The sequence below is a fragment of the Neovison vison genome, chromosome 10, assembly GCF_020171115.1.
Source record: "Neovison vison isolate M4711 chromosome 10, ASM_NN_V1, whole genome shotgun sequence".
NCBI classification, from domain to species: Eukaryota; Metazoa; Chordata; class Mammalia; order Carnivora; family Mustelidae; genus Neogale; species Neogale vison.
Genome location: NC_058100.1, coordinates 19,833,578 through 19,846,877, shown reverse-complemented (window position 1 = coordinate 19,846,877; position 13,300 = coordinate 19,833,578).

Sequence of the window (13,300 nt, the reverse complement as noted above, 5' to 3'; positions counted from 1 at the left end):
CTGCTCACTGCTCTAGTTACCGTTTTTTCATACTTGCTCAGTTACTATTAACAGTGACCTAAAAGGCAATGGAAAGGCAAACAGTGATGTGCTGGAAGGGATTTAAAAAAAAAAAAAGGCGCACCATCTAAACAACTTTACTTATAATTTTGTAGTTAGAGCTTTATAAAAGAGTGCTCATTTAATTATACCCTTTAAATTTTTAGATATTTACCTACTGAGTTTCTCAAAAATGTGACTCTTGGTTCATGTAGTAGGTCTTCATGTTGTTTAAATTAGAATATAGTTAAAACCATAAAAAAGCATTTAAATGAATGTTATGGTTAGACTTCCTCGTCTCTGCAATGAGACAATGGATACCAGTTTATACAACCATATTAGTAGGCTATAATTTTACTGTAAATTTCTAAACTCTGTTTGTATTGTGAATTTACATTTGATCACTTTAGTCTTTGGGAAAAATACATATCACAGAGTATGGAGAAAATGTTTAATTTTCTGGTGCCATAATGAAAACTCTTCAAGAATTTTTAAACACCTAATTCTTTTTTTGTAGTGATTCATGCTTTCTTTCCTTATATTCTCCTAATGAATGGTAAAAAACAAACAAACAACAAAAACAAAAACAAAAAACGTATTTGCAGGCAAATATGCTCTTACAATGTTTATAAAAATAAAGTTCTCTTTATATTTGACAACAAGCAATAAAATTAAAAGAAAATCAAAATTTATAGCCAGTGTAACCTATGTCAAGGTTTTAAATTCCTCGGATAACAAAAGTTGCTATGCTTAGCTGTGAATATATAGAAGATTGCTACCTTAGTTGGAATGAAGCACCCGTGCTCCATAGGAGAATTCTCTGAAATTTCTACTGGCAATTCCATGACTGAGCTTCATAATGACCTTATGGAAACAGCCTGGTTTTCAACACATCCCTGTTGCTTCAATTGAGCAAAGTTGGCCAGCTGTAACAAATAGCACAGCAGTTTACTTTTCCGGTGTCCAATTCAAATCCATTTCATCTCACTTGGGAGGAAACTGCAATTTAGTCTTAGGATTTATGGCACAAAAGCATATGTACTACTCAAAGTCCATGGAATTGACAGCAAACATATCCCCACTATGATTATAGAATACAACTCTTTACCAAGTTCCATAGAAGAATCACATTTATTTTATTATACTTGTTTTTTAAAGGATTTTATTTATTTATTTGAGAGAAAGAGAGGCCATAAGCGAGGGAAAGGAGCTACAGGAGAGGAAGAAGGAGACTTCCTCACTGAGCCTGGAGCCTGGCACGGGGCTTGATCCCAGGATCCTGAGATCATGACCTGAGCTGAGGTCAGATGCTTAACCAACTGAGCTACCCAGGCACCCCTCACTTTCATTTTATAAAGAGAAACCCTGGTATAGAAGTAACAACAAAAAGAATAAAAACAAACAGATGCATAAAAGTAATTCTTTTAAGGAAATAAGTCCTTAATGGAGTATGGGGGAAAAAAGTATAAAACCAAGGAATTTCAATTCCATGGGATCAAAATTTATCAAAATCATGATTCTATCAAAATCACGATTCTGTCAGGGCGCCTGGGTGGCTCAGTGGGTGAAAGCCTCTGCTTTTGGCTCAGGTCATGATCCCGGGGTCGTGGGATCGAGCCCCGCATCGGGCTCTCTGCTCAGCAGGGAGCCTGCTTTTCCTCTCTCTCTGCCTGCTTCTCTGCCTACTTGTGATCTCTGTCAAATAAATAAATAAAAATTTAAAAAAAGAAACCATGATTCTATCAAAATCATGATTCTGTCAAAATCATGATTCTGTATGCCACATAGACTTACACTATAGAAAGCAAAACATACAGTTTCAAGAATTATGGTATATAACTTCATGAGTATGTTAAAAAATGTCAGACTAAATTTATAGCTTTGAAAGTGAAATTGATTAGAGTACTTATTGTAGTTATATAGTTTGGTCATTATTGATATTCATTTTTGAAGTTTAGTAAAACAGATAGCTAACTTTAGAGAATGATAAGCAGTTTAAATTTTGATTTCTTTTAACCAATAAAAGATTCAATGGAAATATTGGAAAAGCAAATGGAACTCTGGGCATCAAATAAAATTAAGTGTTAAACAGTGACCTTGATTCTTTCTAGCATTATTACTATGATCATTTCCTTATATATACAGATTGGATAAAATCTGTGGTAATCTACATAAAATGTATACATATCTATGAGACAAATTAATATATTACTTGAAATATATATTTAGACTGTGTTTAAAAAAAAAACTTAAGACAATACCTGAAAACCAGAAGGTGTGAGAATTCAGGACAGAATCTTCTTGCTTTTATGTTTGTTTGTTTTTAAGATTTGTATTTATTTGAAAAGAACAGAAGTGGGAGGTGGGGAGAGGAAGAAGAGAGGGAGAAGCAGACCCTCCACTGAGCTCAGTGTGATGTATGGCTTGATCCCAGGACCCCAGGATCATGAACTGAAGGCAGATGCTTAACCCACTGAGTCACCTAGGGCCCATATCTTAGTTTTGTTTTTGAAGACCTGATTTACCTTTGCTGGAGAATTTTAGCTGACCCCCAAATGTAAAACCAGTTTGCAGAGAAATTCAAACTATTGTAACTAACGTAAAACCAACTTATAGAGAAATAACTATTCAATAAGTAATCAAACTTTTTCCTAAGGAATTTCCTTTATGGCTGATGGTGAGTATCCAGCATTGCTAAAATCTGTGTGGCAGTATGGTTGAAATTTTATGGTTTCCATTCCTGGCATATTTGTTCCCTTTCTTTAGAGTAGTTCTGTGCCCTGAAACTCTGAACTATTTCCCAAATTAATGGTTTCTTAGGCTGTCTTCTCTCCTGCATGTTAGCTTATAACCAGAGAGTCTTTATTTTTTGCTAACCTTCTGATTCAGTTCAACATAAATGGTTATGAGGAGGGAGAAAAAGGAGTAGGCAGTGGGGCAGGAGAGAAAGAGTTGTATATAACCTGATTTTTTAAAAATTTAAATCATCTCATTGAAATTCTGTTTGTTGAACCTTAGGATACAGTATATCTAAGTACAAATCTGTGTATATTTATCATTTTTATAGGTGGATTTGGAAAGCTGCCAGTCTTCAATCCGTATCATTTTGCCACTTAAGTTTAAATAAATTTAAGGATTTTATACTATGTGAGGTTATAAATACTGTTTATAATATTTGGCTTTAGTTTCCACATCTAAAAAATAGATAAATATTAGCTACTCCAGTGTATTAAATATCAGGTATCTAGTACTGAGGCTGATCCATGACAATATATCTTTCTTTCCCCCATTTTTGTCTTACTTTAATAAATAAGTAAATCTTTGAAGTTTCAAATTTTCATGGTTAGAACTATTAGAGCTTGTATTTATAGTAATCCACTCCTGTGCAAAGGATGTGAAAACAACATAGAGCAGAGTTGTATGGGTTGTACATGTAATTGTATAATGAAGTACTTTGTGAGTGTAAACCCAGGGTTATTTATCATTATAGCCTAACCTAGTCCATTCCGACTGATAAGACCACTGTATTATGTTCTTTAGGGACCTTTACAACTTTGAAAAAGAAAAATCTCCACTACAAAGATGGCACTTAATATGGTCTAGTAATGATGGAATATCATGTGCCAGACCCTAGTTTATGCCCTTTGCATATATTTACATCTGCTGAAGTTAGTTTCCATTTTTGCCTGGCATCTAATTGGGAACAAGTTAGCTAGCTATCTATGAATTATGAAATTAAAGAAAGAGGTTTTTTTTTTATTTTTAAACATTAAATACATTGGAGGATATAATGGGAAAGAGTTTGTTTAAATTTGGATCATCTTTTTTGTTTTAGCTAGAATTCATTATATACATTTTGATGAATGTTGTTAGATAATCTGGCAGAGAATTGAAAATACTTTCCTCTTTGGTCTAGGTAGCACTATGTCTTTAAGGTTCATTAATTTCCTGTTTTATTTCAGAAACTTAGGAAAGCTATAACAGAATAGCCCATTTTTACTGCTTCCAGAAATAAAAATAAAGGAACAGTGATGGTTCTTATAAAGTTAATCTTCTATTTTAGGTAGAGCATGGCTACTTGAATAACCTGATGGTCTCTTTCTTTGAAGAGAATTTATATACAGGTTGAGCTTAAGTTTGTCTATTCAGAGCAGTGCATTAAAGGAAAATTAAAATTTAAGAAACACTGTATTTGTTTGGGGATAGGCACTTTTTCTCCTCACACTTCTTTTTATTTATTTAGAGAGAGAGTAAGCAAGGAGTTGGGGGAAGCAGACTCCCCACTGAGCAGTGATGAACCCAATGCTGGTCTTGATCCTAGGACCTTGGGATCATGACCTGAATTGAAGGCAGATGTTTAACCGACTGAGGCACGTAGGTGTCCCTCTCCCTGAACACTTCTGTATTGACCTATATTATGAAAAGATCTTGAAGAACATCTTTAGCTGTTTATCACTAGAGGGTGACATTGCTTCACTGAGAGATAATGCCCATTCACTGGTGTACTGTCCATTTGGCCTGCAGCAGACAGGATAGACTGGCTCTTCTCTTGGTTTCATCTCGATGGCCGTGTTTGGGAAAATGGACACAAATTTGAAGAAGTAACAAGATGCTCATCTTACATTTCCTTTTTATATGCCACACTCTCTTTTTCTGTCAGGATTTTTAATTGCAGGATTGCCTTCTTGCACGTATGCAATGTCAAATATTTATCTATACTTTGTTTCCCACTTGACTGGGGATGTTTAAGTTTATATTTCATCAGCAAGTAATTCTACTTAGGATGTGGGCAGTCAGAAACAGCTAACAGGAACAGCCTCCAAGGTTTCCATCTGGATGCCTTAGCGAATAATGTTGCCTTTGAGAAAGAGGGATCTTAAGAGGAGATGTTCATTTGACAGTGAAGAGTAAATGTAGATGAGTTAAATTCTGGACCTGGATAGGTTTGAGATCCTTTTGGTGTACTGAGGGATGCATTACACAATCATTGGGTGTTAGTTCTTGGGCATTTCTGCAATGTTACATTTCACAATTGTGATAGAAAGTGATAATCTGGTATAAAAGAAAACTAAGGAGGGTCTTTCACTTTATACTGCTCTAAGTTTTAAGAACATGCTTTCACAAACATGGTTAACAAAGCGGGACACATAAGATGCCCTCAAGGTGAATTCTTTATTTACATGGAGCTTATACTGGAGTGAGAAGAGAAAGACTATAAACAAAAAATAGAGGTGGTAATTAAGAAAATCTAGACGAAGAGGATAGAGAGAGGTGAAGGATGTTACTTTATGTAGTGATTCAAAGACCTCTGTGCTAAAGAGAATTTTGAGCAAAGTTTGGAAGGAAACAAGGGAGTTATATGAGTATCTTAGAAAAAAGATTTCATTAAGAAGTGACAGAATTACTGATAAATATTCCTTTAAGACAATTAAAAATATGAACTTGGAATTTGAAAGAAGAGCACATATAAATTTAGCATCAGGACCCCCTAAATAAAGTATACTATGAATTCATGTAAATTGGGAAATAAGTTCACTGGCTCTGTGAGAGTCTTTAATTTGCATATGAACACGCAAAATAAGACCCCTTCAATTATCTGATGGCCGACTCCCAAATAGGTAAATACTCTTTATAAAACAATATGAATCATGATAATAGGTATATGCACAGAAGTTTTGAGGCAGTTGAGGGACAGCTAGGACAGGCATAGTCAAAAGAGGCTTCCTGGTCAAGATACTAGAAGGATGAGTAGGGATGGAGTCTAGGAAATAAGAGGGGAAATTGGCAGGGTGTTTGCACAAATCTAATCTCAATGTGGTTTTACCAGAGGGTTAACTACAAAACAAAGAGTGGCATGTGATGAAGTTTAATGAAATATCATGCAGATGATGGGCATCCTTGTAGTGAGAAAACATCTATTTTGCCCAGCAGGTAAACAGGGAGCCTCAAAGAAGTTTTAAATAAGTTTAACTCTCTCACTTGCAGTTTTAAAAGAACATGGGAGCCGAAGGGAATATGGTTCTAAAAGAACTAGACTTGAATCTAAGGGATTACTGACAAAGTTGGGAGTCCTAGGAATTATGAGGACATTCATTTGTGCAAAGTATGGCTAGAAAGACAGAAATCATTATCTGAAACAGAATATAAGGCTCATTTGTTCACTTGATTCATATAGTATTAAATCCAATGTTTCCAAGTGGTATAAGCACTGTATAAGCTTACTAAATAAATACTAGAAAGGAAGCGACTCTTCCTTTCTTGCCTTTTGGCTTGTGTGAGGATTACAAACACATGGGAAAGATAAGGCAACACTGGGTCTTCTATAGGAAGTGTGTTCCTTTAATTTTTTTTAGATCATGTGTAATTGGAATACAGTTGAATGATATCAGTATTTTGCAAAGTCTAACTTACACATGTTCCCCCACATAAAACATACTGTTATGAAGTGACCCAAAAGCAAGCTTTTTCACAGTTGAAGAGGAAGCCTGAAGAAAACCATTTAAAATTCTATAGAAGTTCTTTACCCTAATGTAGATGGTGGCTTATAGAGTTGATTTCGAGTCCAGATAAAGAAGCTGTAAGCTTTTTCTTTTGTATTAAAAAAATTTTATAGGGGCGCCTGGGTGGCTCAGTGGGTTAAAGCCTCTGCCTTTGACCCAGGTCATGATCCCAGGGTCCTGGGATGGAGCCCAGCATTGGGCTCTGTGCTCAGCAGGGAGCCTGCTTCCTCCTGCTTCCTTCTCTCTCTCTCTGTCTGCCTGCCTCTCAGCCTACTTGTAATCTCTGGCAAATTAAAAAAAATAAAAAAATAAAAAAAAGTTTTATTAATGTGTACATCTTAGATTAAATTTTCAATTTTGATAGAAGTGAGTGTATTGAAAACAGAAGCCATCGAGTGCTTATCTCAAAGGAGAAAAAGCCACACAGATTAAAGCTGTAAAGAATCAGCTATAATTTTGGGTATGTTTTCTACTTATTTTTCAGGACCTCACCATTTCTCAATTCTGAGAGCTCCCCTTTCTAGGAGTTCTTGGTATTGCCTAAGATAGCAGGAATTTATCTTTGTTGCTTGCAGTCAAAAACTTTGGCTTTTTTTCAGGAGCCTATCTTACTGGAAGTTACAGGGAAGGAAAAAAGAATGATAAAATACTGAGAAATCAAAGTGGTAGAACATCTTACTTTTGCTTCTCATTATGGAAGGAAATTGTGTTCATATAAAGTATGTGATACTGAAGAATTATACTCTTTATGGTGATGCAGCAGAGTCTGTGGAAAACACTGGTAGAAGAATTAAGCCTTGGGGCACCTGGGTGGCTCAGTGGGTTGGGCCTCTGCCTTCAAATATTTGCTTTAAAGTCGATTTAAATTTCTTTTTCACAATGTTTCTGACAGTTACATTGTGTTAATTACGTCTTTTGCTTCAGTTCTATTACTTTTATCTACCACAAATCCAACTAGTAATTCTTAAGGTAGTTTATATTAACTGCTACACCAAAGATTCTCTTGGGATTGCAGTATTGGTAATTGCTTTTCACAAGTGCTTTGGTCTTTTGGAGTAGCTTCTCTTTCTCTTGAAAAAAAAAAAAGGAGAAACGTGAATTTCTCAAACCCTGTAAGAATCTATTTCTTGATAAACTATTTCAATGCAGAGATTTATTCATTTTTAAAAACAGATTAGTGTTTATTCTGACAATGAATATTTTTTAAAACTAGTACATACCTCACAGGATACATTACTTAAATTTATTCCATCCAAAATATAAGATACTTTGTTGTGTAATGAAATAAACAATGCCCAAGTGCTTGAGTTCAGTAGTTTATTCTGCCATTGATTTAAGTTGATTTATTCAACTTAAATCAAGTAGATTATTCAACTTAAGGCAAGCTGTTTTCCTGTTTTGGTAAATTTCCTAATCCATAAAATGGAATAGTAAGTCTGACTTGCCTTGGGGTTTTTCTGAATAACTACTAACAAAACTGTTTATTAAACAATTTTATATCATAATGTGCATTATCAAGTAGAAGGTGTTTAGAAGCAAATGAAACCTTTGATAATCCATAGCATGAATACTGGATATTCAGGAGAAAACCATCACTGATTCTTTTTTCTTTCCAGTGTTTTTTATAATATCTTCAATTTATTGAGCTATTTGGTATCAGTGGCTTAAGATATTAGACCAAATATTTATTATTTACTTCAAAATACTAAATTCTCCATAGTCCCACTGCAAGGGCTATTTCAGTTTAATCAATATGCTTAAAAATAAAAATACATCTTTTAAGGGCTGACTCAACCTAAACCTAAAAAATCAGGAAAAAAAATCGATACTTATTAAGCATTAAGACATAGAATATTGTAACTTAATGACTTTATGGGGAAAAATGTAGTATGATATACTATTTATATTTTCAAACAAGCTTAACAGATGTTCAAAAAGTAATTTTACAAATAAGTCTAAAAATGTGTATAATCTATCTGATCCTTAAATGTTAAGCTATCCTAGTTTCTAAAAAATTTTAACTTTCTATATTTAATTCTTAGGTAGACAAGAGTTCCCATGAACAGGCATTAACCATTAATATGTATACATTTGGACACCAATTAAGACCTTCTTGTTTTGATTTGGAGTTACTTTTGCTATTATCTAATATTTATATAGTTATTTTAAGGTACTAGAAAACTCAGGTTTAGTATCAGTCAACCATTTTAAAATAAAGATGTGACATTCAACCTTTTCAGGTACACATATACTTTGATATATGCATATAGTCCTGTAATCATCACAACAATCAACTCACAGAATATCTCCATCTCTCCTGAAACTTTTCTAAGGCTTTGTTATCAGTCCTCTCCTTACCTCCTTGGCATTCAGCTCCTGGAAACCTCTGATTTGTTCTCTGTCCCTAAAATTTTGCCTAAAAGAACTGAATTTTCTGAAATGTATCATTTTTCTTCTCTCTGCAGAACTTTTTTAAATTTTAAATTAAAAAAAAATTTTTTACATTAATTTTTTAGAGAGTGTGCACAAGTTGATGGTGTGGAGGGGCACAGGGGGAGGGAGAATTTTTTTTTTTTAAGACTTTATTTATTTGACAGATAGAACAAGTAGTCAAAGCAGCAGGCAGAGGAGAGAGGGAGAAGCAGGCTCTCTGCTGAGCAGGGAGCCTGATGCAGGATGTGGGCCTTGATCCCAGGGCCCTAGGATCATCACCTGAGCCAAAGGCAGCCACTTTAGCTGACTGAGCTACTGAGGCATCCTGGAGAGAAGAAATCTTAAATGGGCTCCGTGTTCAATGCCAAGCCCAACATGGGGCTCCATCTCACAACCCTGAGATCATGATCTGAACGGAAACCAAGAGACAGACACTTAGCCAACTGAGCCACCCAGTCACCCCTCTGCAGAACTTCTTTTAACATTTCTTGCAAGGCAGAGCTATTGGTGGCAAATTTCCGTGGCAGTTTTTGTTTGAGAAATATTGTATTTTCCCTTTGTTTTTGAAGATTAATTTTTCTGGACACAGAATTATAGGTTGGTGGGATTATTTTCATTCAACATGTTGAATAGTTCATTCCACTCTTGCTTCTTGTATGGTCTTTGATAAGAAGTCTAATGTAATTCTTATCTTTGTTCCTCTAAAAGTAATGTTCCTCATCCCCCTAGCTTCTTTCAAGATTTTGTTTTTATTTTTCTACAACTTAAATATATGCCTCCATGTAGTTTTTTTTTGGCATTTGTCTACTAGGTGTTCCCTGAGATTTCTAGCTCAGTGGTTGTTGTAATTATTCTTGGTCATTATTTTCAGATATTTTTCTTTATCTGATATTTAAATCATGCATACGTTACACCTTTTGTATTTTGGAAGTTTCTGTTAGCCCGTCTGCAAGCTCTGATTCTTTTCTTGGCTGTGTGCACTCTAATAAAACCCAATCAAAGGCATTCTTCATTTATGTTGGTGTTTTGATTTCTGATACTCTTTATTCAGTTTTCTCTTTTTGTGTAAAGTCTGATTTTTTTTTTTTCACTAGAGTCTTTAACATTTTAAATCACAATTCTGTAAAATTCCTTATCAGGTAATGTGAAAACAAATGTCTGTCATATGTGAACCTGGTTCTGATTCTTGGTCTCATGAGACTGTGGTGGTGGTTATTTTTTTTTTTTTTTTCCTAACATGCTTCATAAATCTTTATTGAAAGAACACGATGTATTGGGTAAGTAGCATAAAAACGTAAAAAAATCATAAATATATCTCTTTTCTATATACTTCGTCCCTCTTGCCACAACCTTGGACTATATCTTAATGTTCTCTGTTAAATACAGTTCCTGCTTCTTTCCTTACACTTGTACTGGCTAAAAATAAAAGTCTGAATCTTCAGTCTTAATAAGAAGTCCATATTTAATGGTTTTACTCAGAGGAGTATAAGTTGCAAAATGTCATTGCTCCCACTCAGTATGAGAAGTTGTATCAACTAAAAATAATACAGCTTTAAACAACCTGTCAGATTTAAAAATTAACAAAATTCTGGTGAGTAGCCAACCTTTTCAGAAGAAAAGGTAACTGCTTTTATGCTGGCAGCATGCAAAAATAGACGTGAACACCCTATATGCAGTTAAAGAGAAACTTACTATTGCGACTTGAAGTTTTTTTTACGGATGCATGTGTCTTGTGTGATGTATTACAATACCAAAGATCTCTAACCATGGAGTCAATGTGCTGTGCTCCTCATCTCTGGTCTGGAGTCCTTCACTGCGTGGATAGTGTAGTAAACTAGAAGCTGGAGTTTGTTCGGGAGAGATGAGCTCCATTCAACATACTCAGGGCCATCAGGTGTGTTGTAGTGACTCTGCATCATCTGGGAGTAAGATTGTGATGGAGGAAAATGGAGTGCAAGGAGAAATCACCAACAGCTAAAAAATTGACAGGTAAGCTATAAAGAAGAGACTATTTCATAGATTGGAAAGTTACAGATAAACTGAAAACTATTTGGAATTTCTGAAGTCTTGTGGTAATTAAAATTCTAGATTTCTTAGGGATCAATCCTGATCCCATCTTAAAAATATTTGATACCTTTAGTTCACTTGTAAGCTTATAAAAGTTGCCAGAAGGCAAAGATCCGGTTCAAATATTGAATTGGATTGAAAGAGCATTGGAAAGAAAGAGCATGCCTTCTTGCATGGGTAAATATTTCTGTTAATCTTTATAAGAAATCAACAAACTATGGCTTACGGGGAAATCTTTAATATTGCCTATTGGCTAAGAATTGTTTTTACATAATTACGTACTAAAAATAAAGTTTTGTAAAGCTCTAACTTTGTAAAGCTCTAACTTGTAAAGCTCTAACTTTAGTGTTTATAAATATTTATTAAAATTTAGCCATTCTTATTTATTTGCATATTATCTGGGTGCTTTTGTGCTAAAATGGCTCTTCAGAAGTAGTGATGAGGACTATATGGCTTGTGAAGCCTAAAGTATCTATTATTTGATCCTTTACAGAAAATTTTCCAAACACTAGTCACACTGTTTAATATATTATGTCTGGTTATAAAAGGATATTTTGAGTATCATGAAAATCTAAGTATTGGGAAAGATGAGAAACAATAAAGTTTATCAAGGGACCAAGAAAAGGTACAGAAGGTTGAGATGCTTTTTTAAGTTAGAGACCTGGAAAAAAAAAATTCTGATCTAGTTGAAAAGGTGGACAGTGATTAACACATAGGGAATTCCATTAGAGTGATATTGAAATGATAAAAAGAGGAATGCTAAAAGGGAAGAATGCTTTATCAGAAATGGAGAATTCATTAGGTATACTAAAAGAGCAGATTTTATGAAATTAATAAAAGGTCAACAGAAATGAGCCAAACTGAATCAAATATAGGAAAAACAGAAATGAAACGGAAGAGATTTGTGGCATCTGTGGAACAGTACCCCCTAATCTAATAAGCATGTAACTGGAGTCCCAGGACCGGAGAGAGTACATGGGGCAGAGAAAAATATCTGAAGTGATAACTGGCTGAGAATTTTGGAAAATGAATGAAAATTTAAACCTGTGTATCCAAGAAAATATGTGAACCTAAAGTAGGATAAATACAAAGAAAACTACACCTGAACACATCATGTCTCAATTGGCGACAACAAAGAGAGAAAATATTAAAAGTTGCCAGAGGAAATGGGCACATCACAGGCAGAACAGTGATAAGCCCAAAAGATGACTTCTCAGCAGAAATGGATGCCAGAAGACTAAGAAAGAAGTTTAATGTGTAAAACAGGGAAGGGGGAAAATCCCCTTGGTCCAGAGGTCTGTGTCCAGCTAGATGAGCAGCCTGCAGAAGCCACAGAAGAGCTAACTGTATCTTTCCACTCTCACTTTCCACTAGTGCATCCCACTCATAAACAACCAGAAGGCAGCTGGCAAGAAAGCTTCGGAAATGTAGTTTTGGGATACCAGCCATTCTAAAACAAAACAGATCACAGAGGAATGGAAATGAATCCTTAGAAAACATAGGCAAAAGGCTAGAATTGTTACCAGTCTGGGCCAGCTGAATGAGGAGTGATCCATTTACTTACTCCCTTAATGGGTTTTGCTCAGTGTTTAGTGGATGGCAGCCAAACGACACTTTGTTTTATTGTGCTGTCACTCTAGCTGCTTTCTGTTTACAAATTTCCATTTTTGGGGAGGAGAAGCCTTGCTCCAGTTTTTAGTAGTTATATGGCTATCTGGAGTATATCTGATCTCACTTCCAGACTGGGTTAGATAGGCTTACAGGCAATGGAGGTCACAGACATCAAACTCCACTTAATTCCATGTTGGATGATTGCCAACTGAATGAAGTCATCTGAGCAATAGCACATGAATGCAGACGAAGTTTATTTTAGCTAATACTATGCTAAATACAAATGTGTAAATAGTATAGGTAATTGTCATTCTAATCATAGTTAGGACATTAGGACATAAATTTGAAGGCCAATGAAGTGCTCTGTTTTTGAAAAAGTACACCAAAACCTTTTGATTAGTGATATTTGTTGGAGGCTTTAAATATACTCACTTCTTAATTAAAATTATTTGCTATTTCAAAAGTTGACCTCAAAGGTTTTGAAAGTAGAACTCACTGGCCTGAACATAGGAATGGCAGGAGGATAAGAGTGAAAAAGTTGTCAAGTAAAACCAAATAAAAAAAAAGTTGCAAGAAATAGGCCTATCTCATTTACAAGCTGCCTAACATTCAATAAACCTATGTAACTTTTTTCCTGAAGAAAAGTGGCC